The sequence below is a fragment of the Dromaius novaehollandiae genome, chromosome 10 (genome assembly GCF_036370855.1).
Source record: "Dromaius novaehollandiae isolate bDroNov1 chromosome 10, bDroNov1.hap1, whole genome shotgun sequence".
Taxonomy (NCBI): Eukaryota; Metazoa; Chordata; class Aves; order Casuariiformes; family Dromaiidae; genus Dromaius; species Dromaius novaehollandiae.
The window spans coordinates 25,886,216-25,899,492 of NC_088107.1; positions in this window are offsets into that span (position 1 = coordinate 25,886,216).

Genomic DNA, 13,277 nt, shown 5'->3' on the forward strand with positions numbered 1-13,277 from the left:
CGCACGCGCCCTTTTCTCCTTCCAGGCGCCTGCTGCAGAGGCACTTCCACCTCCTGCTAGAAAAGAGTCCAGCTTTCACCAACAAGTTCATGTTCCCTGGGGGAGCCACTCCCCTTAGTGCATGCACAGGCAGGATGGGGCACCCCCCCAGAGCCCAGGAGAGACAGGCCTGGCTTCAGCAATGCCTGCCTTGGTGAAAGTGCATGCCAGGGACTGGAGTCAAGCAGAGATGGGCTGCTTGGCAGGCGGCTGTGCTCATCACAGTGAAAGAAGTGCTTGCAGGCACATGCCTCTGCCCCACTTCTCCCAGCGCCCACGTCAGTCCTGCCTCCCCCTCCCTGCACACAGCCTCTGGCCGCTCCTCCACGTTTCACACCCCAAGCATCTCTGCCTGCTCCCAGGCCTGTAAGAGCGGAAATACCCCAGCGCCGCTGCTGCTTCCCACATGAACGCACCCACCCAGGCACTTCTGTAGAGACATTCTCCCGGCTGCACTGGCTGTACCGGGATCCGTGCCTGTGCTGAGCGAGCCAAGAACACTGCAGCCCACCCATGGCTTCCATATCATGGACACACAGCCCTGTCAGAGATCACCCTCAGGGCTGGTGTGAGCAGAGCAGCACAGAGGGAAGGCACGGTCCCCACAGCCCTGGGCGGAGAGGCACCAGCCTCTGCTCTGCCCCTGTCCTCCCTCCCCAGACACCCAAGGCCTTGGCTTCTCTTGGCAGAGTCTCTCCATGGGCCGTCTCCTCACCCATGGATGGGTCTCGCCCGCCTCTTTGTCTGTGGGGCTCCACACTTTCTCTCCCAGGGCCCCCAGGTGAGGGTGCTGAAGAGAACTGCTGATATGGCACCAGGACTGCTTGGGGCAGCTACGGGCTCCCAGCTGAGACCAGTGCTGACTGCCTGCTGTGGAGGAACTCCATGCTGACGGCCTCTCTGCACTGCTGACACGTGGGCCAGAGGAGAGGGATTTCCTGCCTGGCCCAGAGCTCAACCTGCTGCTGTTGGACGTTGTACCTGGCAAGCAGAAGATTAATGCCCTGGAAGGATAAAGATGAAGATTGAAAATAACACCTCAGAAAGTTGCTGTGAGGAGTACAGTGTGTGTGCGTGCGTGCGTGCGTGTGTGTGTGTGTGCATGGGTGGGTGGGGGCGGGGGGGATGAGTGGGCTTGGCAGTGTTCCTTTACAGTGCAAGAAGGGAGAGGTGCCCACAGGCTCAATTTGCACTCCAAGCTGTGCGGGGAGGGGATGTTCACATGGAAAAACCCCAGAGCCAGGCGTGGGGCTGCCCACGGTGCCTGATCTACACTCCCAGCCCTAACACACTGCCTCTGCCCACCCAGAGCATCCAGGGGGCTGGGCCATTTCTGAGGCAGGAAAAGGTGGCCCTGAGAGGCCCCACAGGGGCAGCGCTGTGGCGCCAGTGGGGAGGACATCTGGCTGCTCCCCAAAGGCTGGTGGCCTGAGCCCACCCCAGGACGCCATGCCACGAGCAGCGGAGCTGGGGAAGTGGTGCTTCCCGACTCGCCAGGTTCTGCCCAGCTTGTGCTTCCCCAGCCACCAGCCAGGCCAGCTTTGGAGGTGGGCAGGAACAGGAGAGCAGGGGCAGAACTGGGGCCAGCAGGAAGGCCATGGGGCAGGAAACATCAGGAACCACCCCCTCCTGTCTGCTGGGGAGAGGCAGCCAGAGACAGGCTCCAGAGGGGACAGCCTTCAGAGCAGGAGCTGCCTTGCGGATGGCAAGGCCACCGCTGGAACGGAGCTGTCCCCTGGTCTTCTGGGGTTTGCATCTGCCCAAGGAGGGACTGGCAGCCTCCCTGCCCAAAGAAAGACTGTCTCCTATGCACAGAGCCAGGCTCACCAAATGGCACAAGGACCTGTACATGGGTGCCCAAGCAGGCACATGCATGGAGAGAGAAAGAGGCGGTGGCAGTGCCTGAAGCCATTGGGTGTAGCGGGGCTTGCAGGCAAGAAATCAAAGGTGCCAAAGCGTGCTGCTGGGACCTGCAGACCCACGAGTTTCTTCTGGCGTCCTCGTTGGTTTACGACAGTGTCAGAGCCCTGAGGAGCCAAGAGCAGGTGACTGTGGGCATCTTGAACCGCCTGCCCCGCGAGTTCCTTTGGTTCTGCCATTGAAGAATTCCCTTTTGCATTCTCACAGCCGGAAGAAGTTTCCTGACCATGTGCCTTGGGCCCCTCTGCTCCCTGCTCTGAAATGCCTCCAGCTCCTGCTGTTGCCTCCAAAGAGCCCAGCGCCACAAGGGGAGAGGTCCTGCCAGCAGCCAGCTCTCTGTGCCCCACGCACAGGAGGAGCCTGAATCCATCCCCCCCCTGCCCGGCTCAGGCAGGCTCTAGGGAGAAGAGCAGAGGCTGGCCAAGAGGTCAGGACGGCCAAGCGGTCTAAGGTGCTGTGTTCAGGTTGCAGTCTCTGTGGGAGGCGTGGGTTCAAGTCCCACTCCTGACAGACTTCTGCCTGCCAGTCTTTTCCTTCCCCAGACTGGGAAGTGTGGAGACTTTCCTCCCAGAAATCCTTCTCCGCGCATGCTGTGCTCTCCAGTCTGCGCCGCTCAGAGAAGCCCATGGCTTGTGGTGAAGGAGCGAGGGGAGTCCCTCGGGTCGGATCAGCTCCCTGAACGGGCTCTGGGGTTGATAGGATTTGCACCTCTGCTGTCCCCAAAGAGGTCAGGGCCTCGGGGCTGGCACCCATTTCAACTCCTGCCTAGCTACTGGCTCTCATCCTCCCACCTTCTCGTAGGTACTCAACGGCTGCAATTAGATCCCCCCAAAACCTTCCCATCTGGGTCCCACCTAAACAAGGGCAGTTCCCTCAGCTTCCGCTCACAGGGCCAGTGCCTCCCGCGCCGGTGCCAGGCCCCACCCTGGCAGGCTGCACTGCCAGCTGCTCACAAGGACCCCCAAGGGCCTGTCCAGCAGAGCAGCTCCCCACCCAGTCAGTCCCCAGTGCAGGGCAATTGGTCCATGCAGGCGCTGGACTTTGCGTTCCTCCTTCTGGAGGTCCACCCCCCTCAGACCATGACGTCCCAACTTGGATGCAAAGATGCTGTGGCAGACCATGTCCAAAACCTTGTTAAAGACAAGGGAGACAACATCGCCTGTTGTCCCTCCATCCATGGATGGATATAGTGAAGAGGACTTGCTCCACGGCCTTCCAAGGGACTGACGTGAGGCTGAGTGGCCTGGGGTTCCCCAGATAGTCTTTATTCCCCTGTTTGGAGACTGGTGCAGCACTTGTCTTTCTCCAGGCATCAGGGACTTCCCCTGCTCTCTGCTCCCCAATCTGCAGAGCCCCCAAGATGTCTCTTTCTGTCTTGAAGGTACAAGCCAGCTTTAGGGTCTCAGCTCAAATGTTGTCTTTGTGTGTGTGTGGACTTATTCACAGGAGAAAGAGCTGTGGTGGGAAAGTTTCCTGCTCATGCGACAATCCCACCTCACTGCCTGCCCTGGGGAAAAGAGCTTTCCTGTTAAACGGTTGCAGAGTTGAAGGGAAGTGTCCAGATGGTGCGTATGGTGACAGCCCAAGAAGGATGACTTCTCTTTCTCATTCTAGCTGGGTTGTTTCAGAAGTGTGTTAACACCCCGCTCTTCTAGTTTGATCTGTCATTAGAGGAGAGACTAACAGGGCGGGGATTCATTAGCCAGGAGAAGACCATGCTGAGGAGGAACTTATCAATGTGTATAAAAGCTAGGCAACAGTGATGAATTCAGAAGCCTGCGGCGGGAGCCTTCACAGGGCTACTGGGAAGCTCTCAGGGCAGAGATGGAGAAATTTCAGGAGTCTGGTGGCAGGAGAGAGTGAAACTCTGGGAAAGGAAAAAGAGAAGGGAGTGAGGAGAGGGGGAATCCTTATCTTGGAGCTCAGCAGTGAAGGATTTTCTTTGGAAAGCTGCCTACTTTCCTGCGGAGTCATTGTGGGACACGCCACGTAATGTGGAGAGTCTGATCTCACACAAGATCATTTCCCCCATAGCAGGCATGAGGCTGGCACTGTGAGGGTCAGCTGAGAAATGGAGGTAGCAAGCACTAGAGAGCAGTGTGATGGCATTCAGTATTTGCTTCCTGGAAGTACCCCTACATTGGAAAAAGAGAAGGGAGCGAGGAGAGGGGGAATGAAGGGCTGAAGAGCTGCATGAGCGAGGGCACGTGATGCACAGTCCAGCTTGTGTGCTAAACGGGACAGTGTTACTAGCGAACTTAGCCTGAAAAGAGGATTTGTACCACACAGATTGCCTTCAGCTCATGCCCCTCCTCATGGTGAGCATGGCTATCAGCCATAGTGGAATTTAGCCATGACGGACACCTGAAGCTCAACAGCAAGGAAGGACCCTTTCACCGTGACTGATCCCACGAACCCATCCTGCCCCTGGGACTGACAGCAGTGCCCCTTCTCCTGCCCTTTCCCCATCCCCGCCTCTGAAGCCGTTTTGGGCGCTGGCTCCCCGCATCGTCTCTCCTCCCTTGTCCCTGACGGCCGGTTCTGCCTGAGGGATCCAGCGCTGGGTCGCAGAAGAGCTGAGGTGGGAAGGAACCTCTGGAGGCTGTCTAGTGCACTCCCATGCTCAAAGCAGGGTCCAGCAGAGGGGGCTGCTCAGGGCCTTGTGCAGTCAGGTTGAGAATGGCTGCGAGGATGGAGCCTCCAGAAGCTCTCTGGGGAACCCATTCCCATGTTTGACCACCCTCACAGGAGAAGAGTCGTCTTCTGTGCGCTTAAGTGGGATTTGCTGTATTGCAGCTTGTGCCTGCTACTGCTTGCCCTGTGGTGGGGCCCCAGTGAGAAGCAGCTGACTCTTTCTTCTTCACTCCCCTGCCCCTGCCCTCTCCACCGCCTCAGGTACTGATGCATATCAATAAGGTCCCCCTGAGCCCTCTCTTCTCTTCTCTTCTCTTCTCTTCTCTTCTCTTCTCTTCTCTTCTCTTCTCTTCTCTTCTCTTCTCTTCTCTTCTCTTCTCTTCTCTTCTCTTCTCTTCTCTTCTCTTCTCTTCTCTTCTCTTCTCTTCTCTTTTCTCTTCTCTTCTCTTCTCTTCTCTTCTCTTCTCTTCTCTTCTCTTCTCTTCTCTTCTCTTCTCTTCTCTTCTCTTCTCTTCTCTTCTCTTCTCCAAGCTGAACAATCCCAGCTCCTGCCCAGCCTCTCCTGCTTTGACAGATGATCCAAGGCCTCAACCATTTTCGTAGCCCTTTGCTGGCCTCACGCCAATAGGTCCATCTTCCTCGTACCGGGAAGCCCAGAATGGGACACAGCACTCCAGCACTCCAGGTGGTGTCAGCAGTGCTGAGGAGAGGCAAAGGGAAGGATCTGCTCTCTTGAGCGGCAGGCAATTCTCTTTTCCCTTTCTTGCTGCCAGGCCTTTCATCCTCGCCACTCATCACACCCTTAGGTCTGCCTTGCCTTCCTGACACAAGCGTCACTCTCAGGAGATGCAACATCCGATGGGATGCTGAAGTTCAAAGAGGACGCAAGGAGTCACCAAATCTGCCTGGTTTTGAGGGTCCGCATTCCCTTGTGCAAGGGCACATTTGCTGACTGCTGAAAATACCTATTGCCACCCTTCCCGGCACGCTCCCTTACGGCCTCTGCCCTCCACCTCTCTGCATCCTGCCCCTGCACAGCAGCACAGCAAGCAGCTGAAGGCAGGTTCACCTGCAAGCAGCAGAAGGGCTCCAACTCCACGTCCTTCTCGAGGGCAGTGGGCTGCCTGGCGGGCTTCCAATGTATGGAAAGAGGGAGGCAGCTCAGCACAATTCCTAAGACACGTTCAAGGCCCACCGGGTACGTTGGCAGAGGAAAATGAAGACCCCTGAAGGGAGATTGTGAGTGCTTTTGGTGGAGGGCCTCACAGCTGACCCTGAGAGCCATCGGGGGGCCGGGATGACCAGGCAGCAGAGTCATGCTCTGTTCCTCTGAGGCTCACAGAGACTGAAAAGTCGCCTTTGCCTGTGGCCTTGATAGTGCCGGTCTTCCATCCTTCTGAGCCCATTTGCTTAGTTTTGGTGCTCTGGGATCCATTGAGGGAGCTCCACCCAAATCTGGCAGTGCCCCATGCTTACAGGTACCTGATTACACGTGTCCCATGTGCTGGGAGAGGGGAGGTAGTCCCTCCCCAGCTGCCGGCAGAGAGAAGTAAGCTCAGGACAGAGGGCAATGCTTTTGCAGGCAGAGCGGGTGGCTAACGGAGGCTGGAGGAGAAAGAAACAGCACCACAAGTCTCCAGCTATGCTGCACAACGTCTTTAATGAGAAGGGAGGCAAAAGGGCAGTGAAGCAGTACAGAGAGCAAGACACACGTTCCCAGGGTTCAGTGAAGCACAGAGAATTGCTCGTTTCCCCAGCACAAGCACCAGGCAAAGTGCTTGCCTCTTCCCATTCCCCCTCTACCTTGTGGCAATCACGTCCCCACAACAGCAATTCCTAACCCTGGTACCCTGTGCCCATCAAGCGGAGATGCAGCCAAGTGGAAGAGCAGGAGCTCTTTCCCGAGGAGTTTGGAGAAAAGCAGAGCCAGAGGCAGCGTGGCAAGACCTGCCATGCAGCGAGGCGCAGCGGGCACCGTTGGCTCGCCCCAGGTGGGATGGGGGTACCCAGCTCGTCTGCAAGCCATGGCCGTGCTTGCAGTCTCGGGTGCCCATTTCCTTCCAGGTTCCTGGGTGGTGGCGCCGAAGGGGATGATCGTCTGGCTTCAGCAGTTTAGACTGCAGCGGGGGGGAGGCAGACACAGTCCGACCGCGCCCAGATCAAGGGAGCCGCCAGATGTGATGGGCACCCCCGCAGCACTGAGGGAGCTGCCAACAGCAGCTGACAGAGAGGATCCCACGGCTGTGCTCTGAGGGAAGGAGGTGAGAATGGGGCCAGGCAGGGTCACCACGACCGGGGAGGCCTGGATGGCAACCGTCGAGTCAGCGCAGCGGGCGATGCACGGCTCATTGCAGCTGCTTGCAAGTGGGGATGGGCCAGAGGTGCCGCAGGGGCGTGGCAGGCAGGGTCTGAAGCAAGACATCTCTCTGTGAGGGAGGCAAAGCTGAAACACAGAGCAGGGGAGGGAAAAGAGGGCAGAAGTTGGAGGACCCCGGATAATGCCGAGTGTGTGGCAACTGCCCCGCGCCTGGGTTTGGAGCAGAACTGATTTAGCAAGGCCAGCCCCATGCTTGGACGAGATCCCGCAAGGAGCTGCAGGCATGGTTTGGGCAAGCCCACAATGCCTTCCCCTAGCTCTTCGTCTGCCATGCCACACAGGCCTTCCCCTGTGGCTGTCCTATTGGAAACCACCAAGCTGGAAGAGCTCTGCTCCCTCTTCTCACTCAAGAGGCTGCCCTCGTCCCTGAGAGCGGGGGGAGGCTGCTGAGGCCTCCCTTCACTCCTGCTTCCAGAGCGACCTCAGGACGCACGGTTGCATGCCCCCCAAGTCACACAGCACGGGAATGCTGACCAGCTTTTCACGTGAAATGCATCAGAGTGGGCTTAAAGCAGCTCTGCAAAGACCGCTCATACCACATCTCCAAAAGAAATGTTTCTGCCTTCAAGATGGCAGGGGATGCGCTGGGCTATTTGGTTAGGGACGACCTGCTGCAGGTGGAAATTCTGGGGCACTCGCATGCCCGCAGCTGAACCCAGAGATCCCCCTTCTGCTTGAATGCACCCTCCTCTTCCCAGCTCTCCATCACCACCCCGCTGGAAAGGAGAAAGAGGTAAAGGACCTTAAACATTTCTTTTCAAGTGCCAAGCTTGCCAGCCACCTATCAAGGTTGAGTAGCCAGCATGAGAGCCGTTCAGCCCGTAGGAAGAGAGGGAGCGGAGCCAGGCTTACCTAGTTCCCCAAGGAAAGTGAGGCAAAGAGAGGAGGATGGCAGAGCCTGGCGCAGCACAGGCTTTTATGCTGTGTCCCAGAGCCCCAGGGGGCCCAAAACATTCCTTGCTCATGAAGCACCCAAACACTCGTGGCTGCTGCTGCTTGCAGAGCTCTCGCTGGTGATTAAGCCCTTGCCTCTCTCAGCTGAAATGTTTTGCTCCCACTTCATAGGAGTTGATGGTGGAACGACTCATCTGTGTCGCAGCCACCCCTGCGGACTCCTAGGGTCCGTGAAGTTGGAGGTGTCAGGCTCGCTGTCCAGAGAGGTTTTTAAGCGGATTTGCGTCATGCGGATTGCCTTTGGCTCCTCCGCCTCTGCCCGTGGTGAGCATGGCCATGAGCCGTGGTGAGGTTTGGCCATGAAGGACACCTCAAGCCAGCGCTCGAGTGCTTTCCGTGGAGGGACTCAGGCTGACCCTGAGAGACATCTCTCCCTGCAGGTTATGGCAGACGCTCCGGAGGTGGTGGGCTAAGTTCAGGGAGAACGTGAAGGCTGCGCAGTCCCGTAAGGGAGACGAGAGTCAGGTCTGCAGGGCCGAGGCAAAGCTCCACAGCAAGGAAGGATGCTAGTGAGCTGGAGGCAAGCGCCTTGGGGGCAGGAGTGAGGGCTGTGACAATGTTGCTAGTTCTGATGCTGGTCAGGCTGCACCACAGCCTCCGTCAGCTGCCTTGGAGCCTGGGAACGACGGCAGGTTCATGGTGAGCAGGACGAAGCCAGAGAGCGGGTTGGTCTCCTCCAGTGTGGAAAGGGCAAGCGGTCACTCTCTGGGATCTCCATAGCCATGTGCGTAGGGGACTTGAGTGGGCCTTCACGCTTCTTGCAGGCGGGGGTCTGGGCTCTGCTTGGGCAGTGGAGAATCTCCTGCAAACAAGCAGATCAAGGTGTAGGAGGGAGATCAAAGAGGTTCCTGCGTCCTTCCCTGAAAGTGACCCACACCCAAATGGACCTGTTTTGCGCAGCAGCTTCATTGCGGAGGCCAAAAGCCTGCATGGGCTGCTTCTTAGGAGTGGCTCGGGGCAGCGAGCTGCAGCGTGCGGCTGTTTCTCCTGGGTGAGGGATGGCGTGGCGCATTCAAGGCATTTTCATTCCAGAGCAACGTTGGATCGGTCTCCCGGAGCAGCTGGGAGCCATCGTACTGTGGAAGAGCTGGGAAAATCCCTGAACTCCAGGGAAACGTGAGTCGCCCTGCTGTTGACTTTGGTGGAGATGGCGTCCTGGCCTCAGGCGTGCCAGGAATACCGAGCTTGTGTCCTCATTCTTCCTGAAGTGCCACTTTCCTGAAGGGCATTTCCAAATGGTTTGCGTTATTGCTGAAGCCCCTGGTGCCTCTAGGCAGTCGCATGCTCCTGCCTTCCAGCCCTTTTGTGGCTGGTCAAGGGCCCTTGTGACTCAGCACATCCCCAAAGAGGTGAGGGAGGAAGGACCGCCCTAAAGGTCCTCAGGGCCAACGTCCTGCTCCAAACAGGCCAAACTTCCCAGCTCCACCCGGCGGCTCAGGGTCTGAGCACCGACACGCACGGAGATGCCAGTGTCCCTCGCGCAGCCTGTGTCAGGGCTGCACCGTACTCACTGAGGCTTGTTTTCCCATTGCCAGAGCTGGGTTTTCCCTTCCCCGCCTCCCCTCCGGGCCTTCTCTCCTCCAGGCTGCACAAAGCCAATGCCGTCGACCTCTGCTCCTACGGCATGGGCTTCAGCCCCGCCTGACTGAGTCTGGCCCTGGGCCTGTTGCTCTCTCCAGGTTTCTGATGCGTCTCTGGTCCTGGGGGACCCAGACAGGGCACTGCAATGCAGGTGTTGCCCCAGCAGCAGTGAGAAGGGCAGAGCATCGATCGCTTTGCTCAGCTTGCATTGAACCGTTTGAGTTGGAAGGGACCTCTGTGAGTGAGCTAGTCCAATGCCCTGCTCGAAGCAGTGACGACTACGTCGGGTTGCTCAGGGATGTGTGTAGGCAAGCTTTTTCCTCTCCCCAAGAAGGGCAATCCAGCAACCACGCTCTTCCAGGGCTTGACCACCCCCATGATGCAAAAGATTCTTCATCTTAATCTGTGTTATATGTAGCTGGACTTTACAGTGCTACAGCTTGTGTCCTCTGCTCCTTGCCCAGTCACTGTGAGCTCCAGAAGCGCCTTCTTTTCTTTCTCCTCCCGCGGGGCAACTGCAGAGAGGAATGAGATCTCCCCTGAGCCTTCTCTTCCTAGGGCTGCCAAAAGCTAGCCTCTCCTCATATGTCACATGCACCAGACCCCTAGTCACCCTGGTGACCCTGTCTTCCTGCCTGGGACTCGCTCCACAAGGGCAATGCCTTTCCAGTACTGGAGATTCAAGACCGGGCACACTGTCGGTCTCCCAGGTGCCAAAGAGAGGGGAAGGGTCGCTGCCCTCGCCCTCGCTGTCGCCGTTGCCCTGCTGGCTGCAGCTTGCCAATGCAGCCCAGGATGTGGCTGTCTGTCCTCGCAGCCAGAGCATAGTGCTGGCTCAGGTTTGGCTTCTTGTCCGCCTGGCCCCACCAAGACCCTTTTAAGCAAGCTGCTTCCTAGCCAGTCGGCCTCCAGCCTGCCCTGTGTTATTTCAGCCCAGGGGAGGACGAGCCTTTGCCGTTGTTGACCTGTAGGCACTGGCTGTCAGCCCCTTTCTCCAGCCTGGTGAGTTTTCCCTGAATACCAGCCTGGGCCTCCAGTGTGCCAGCTGCATGTCCCCGGTCTGGCCTCTTGTAAGAATGTACTGAAAGTACCCTGTGGCACCGTTCAAGCTGCTCAGGACACTGTCCAGTCCGGTGTTGAATATCTCCAGTGATGGAGACTCCACAGCCTCTGTGGGCAGTGTGTTGCAGCGCTTGGCCACCCTCACCATCAGCAATTTTTTTCTTATGTGGAGATGAAATTTTCTGTGTCTCCATTTGTGCCTAATGCCCCTTGTATGCTCACTGCATGACACTGAAAAGAGTCTGGCTCCATGTTTGCTACACCCTCCCACAGGTGTTCATGCGCACGGAGAAGATCACCCCCCTCCTCGCCTTCTTCAGGCTAAACAGTGCCAGCTCTCTCAGCCTCTGCTCGTAGGACAGATGCTCCAGCCCCTTCATGCTCTTTGTGGCCCTCTGCTGGGCTTGCTCCAGAAGGTCCATGCCTGTCTTGTCCTGCGGAGCCCAGAACTGGACGCAGCACTCCGCATGTGGTCTCGCCAGGGCTGTGCAGCGGGCAATCATCAACGCCCTTGACCTGGTGGCTCTTCATGATGCAGCGAAGGATGATGCTGGCTTTCTTGTTGCAGAGGAACCTTGCCGGCTCATGTTCAACTTGGTGTCCACCCAGAGTCCCAGCTCCTTCTCTGCAAAGCTGCTTGCCAGGCGGTCGGCTCCCAACAGGTACTGCTGCATGGGTTATGAGCGCTGAGGGCCCTCTGACTGGCACTACACCCTTCTGGTGTATCGGCCACCCCTCCCCGTTTCGTATCATCTGCAAACCTGCTGAGGGTGCGCTGGGGTCCCATGATCTAGGCCATTAATGAAGAGGCTGGAGAGCACTGGACGCAGTATCGACCCCTGGGGGACGCCACTGGTGACTGGCCTCCAGCTGGTCTTTGTGCTGCGGATCACAGCCCTTGTGATAAACAGCATCTGCTGCTCTCCCCTCATCCACTAACTCAGCCATCGCATCGTAGAAGGCCCGTAGGAGTGCATAGTTGTGCATGTCCCGCCTGTTCAAATATTGCCTAGCCTGATCCTCCTCCACTGAGGGCAAGTGTGCCTGGGCCTGGACTTTCCCCCTGGTTTCAGGGACCTGGGATTCCTGACGTGCGGTCACCCCGGTAAAGAGCAAGGCAAAGAAGGCCGTCAGTACCTTGGCCTTTTCTTTGTCCTTTGTGACCGGGTCGCCTTTGCCAGTGAGCAGAAGGCCCCTGCTTTCGCTGGTCTTTCTTCTGCCGCTGAGGTACCCGTAGAAACACCTCTTGTTCCCCTTCACGTCCCTCCTGAGATTAAGCCCCAGGTGGCCTTTGGCCTTCCTAACCCCATCCCTGCATGCTTGGAGAGTGTCTCTGCGTTCTTCCCAGCTCACATGTCCCTGCCTCCACCTGCTGTATGCTTCCTTTAGATGTCGGAGTTCCTCCAGGAGCTCCTTATGCACCCATGCGGGCCTCCTGCGGCCTTTGCTTGTTGGGATGGACCATTCTGGAGCTTGAGGAGGTGATCCTTCCTTGAAACTCAGCCATCACTCCTGGACCCCTCTTCTCTCCAGGATGGTGTCCCATGGGATTCTTCCAAGCAGATCCCTGAAGAGGCCAAAGTCTGCTCTTCTGAAGTCCAGGGCTGTGATTGTGGCTTTGGGCTTTCTCTCCTCCGCTCAGGAGCCTGAACTCCATCTCGTGACCACTGTGCCGAGGTTGCTCCCAGCCTTCCCGTTCCCGACCAGTTAGGTCTTCTTTGTTCGTAAGCATGAGGTCCAGCAGAGCACCTGCCCTCCTCAGCTCCTCCGTCGCCTGTGTCAGGCACTTGTCGTCAAGACCCTCCAGAAACCTCCTGGATGATCCGTCTTGGACAGGGAGCTCTCTGTGATAAAAGCTCACAGCACAGGCATTTCCACAAGGTGAACGCAGGATCTCCTCTTGACAGGGAAGGGAGTTAAACCAGAGCATGGGTGGCCCCTCCTTGCTTGGCCAGCCTCTGAGAGGAGCAGCAGAGCAGCCTGATGCTCCCCAGGGGATGCATCAGAAGCAGGTCTGACCCCCAGCACAGCACTTCTCCCAGCAGCAGAGCTGCAGTCTGCTTCCCTTGGCCCCGCTGCCCTCCTGAGCCAGAGCTCTCCAGAAGGGACCCCCCAGGAATGATGGCGCTACCCCGCTCTGCGCTCTGGAACTGGAGCTGTGAGTTCACATCTCAGTGGGGCCTCAAGCTGCTGCTTCTCTGGTGGCTTTCCTCAGCGTGTTTGCATTTTTATACCCGTGCATGGCTGTTGGGTAGATTGCTTTATGCACTCTGGTCTTCCTTGCTTCCCTGCCCTCCGGCTCTGTTCTTTCAGCGTGACTGAACCCATCCTGCGCCTGGGGCTGACAGCGGTGTCCTTTGTCCTGCCCTTTCCCCATGCCCGCCTCTGTAGTCGTTCTGGGCCCTGGCTCCCCGCATCTTGGTGCTGCCACCAAGAGGGAACTTGGCAGGCTGGAGAAATGAGCAGAAAGGAACCTCATGAAGCTTGACAAAGGGAAGTGCAAGGTGCCGCACCTGGGGAAGAGTAACCCCATGTACCAGTAAAGGCTTGGCTCTGAGCAGCAAGGAGGAGCTTTGCAGGGGAAGACGCAGGTGTCCGAGCAGGCAGCAGGTTGAACATGAGACAGCAATGCGCCCTCATGGCAGAGAAGGCCAACAGCATCCTGGGCTGCAACAGGAAAAGCGTAGCCACCAGGCAGAGGAGGTGATCC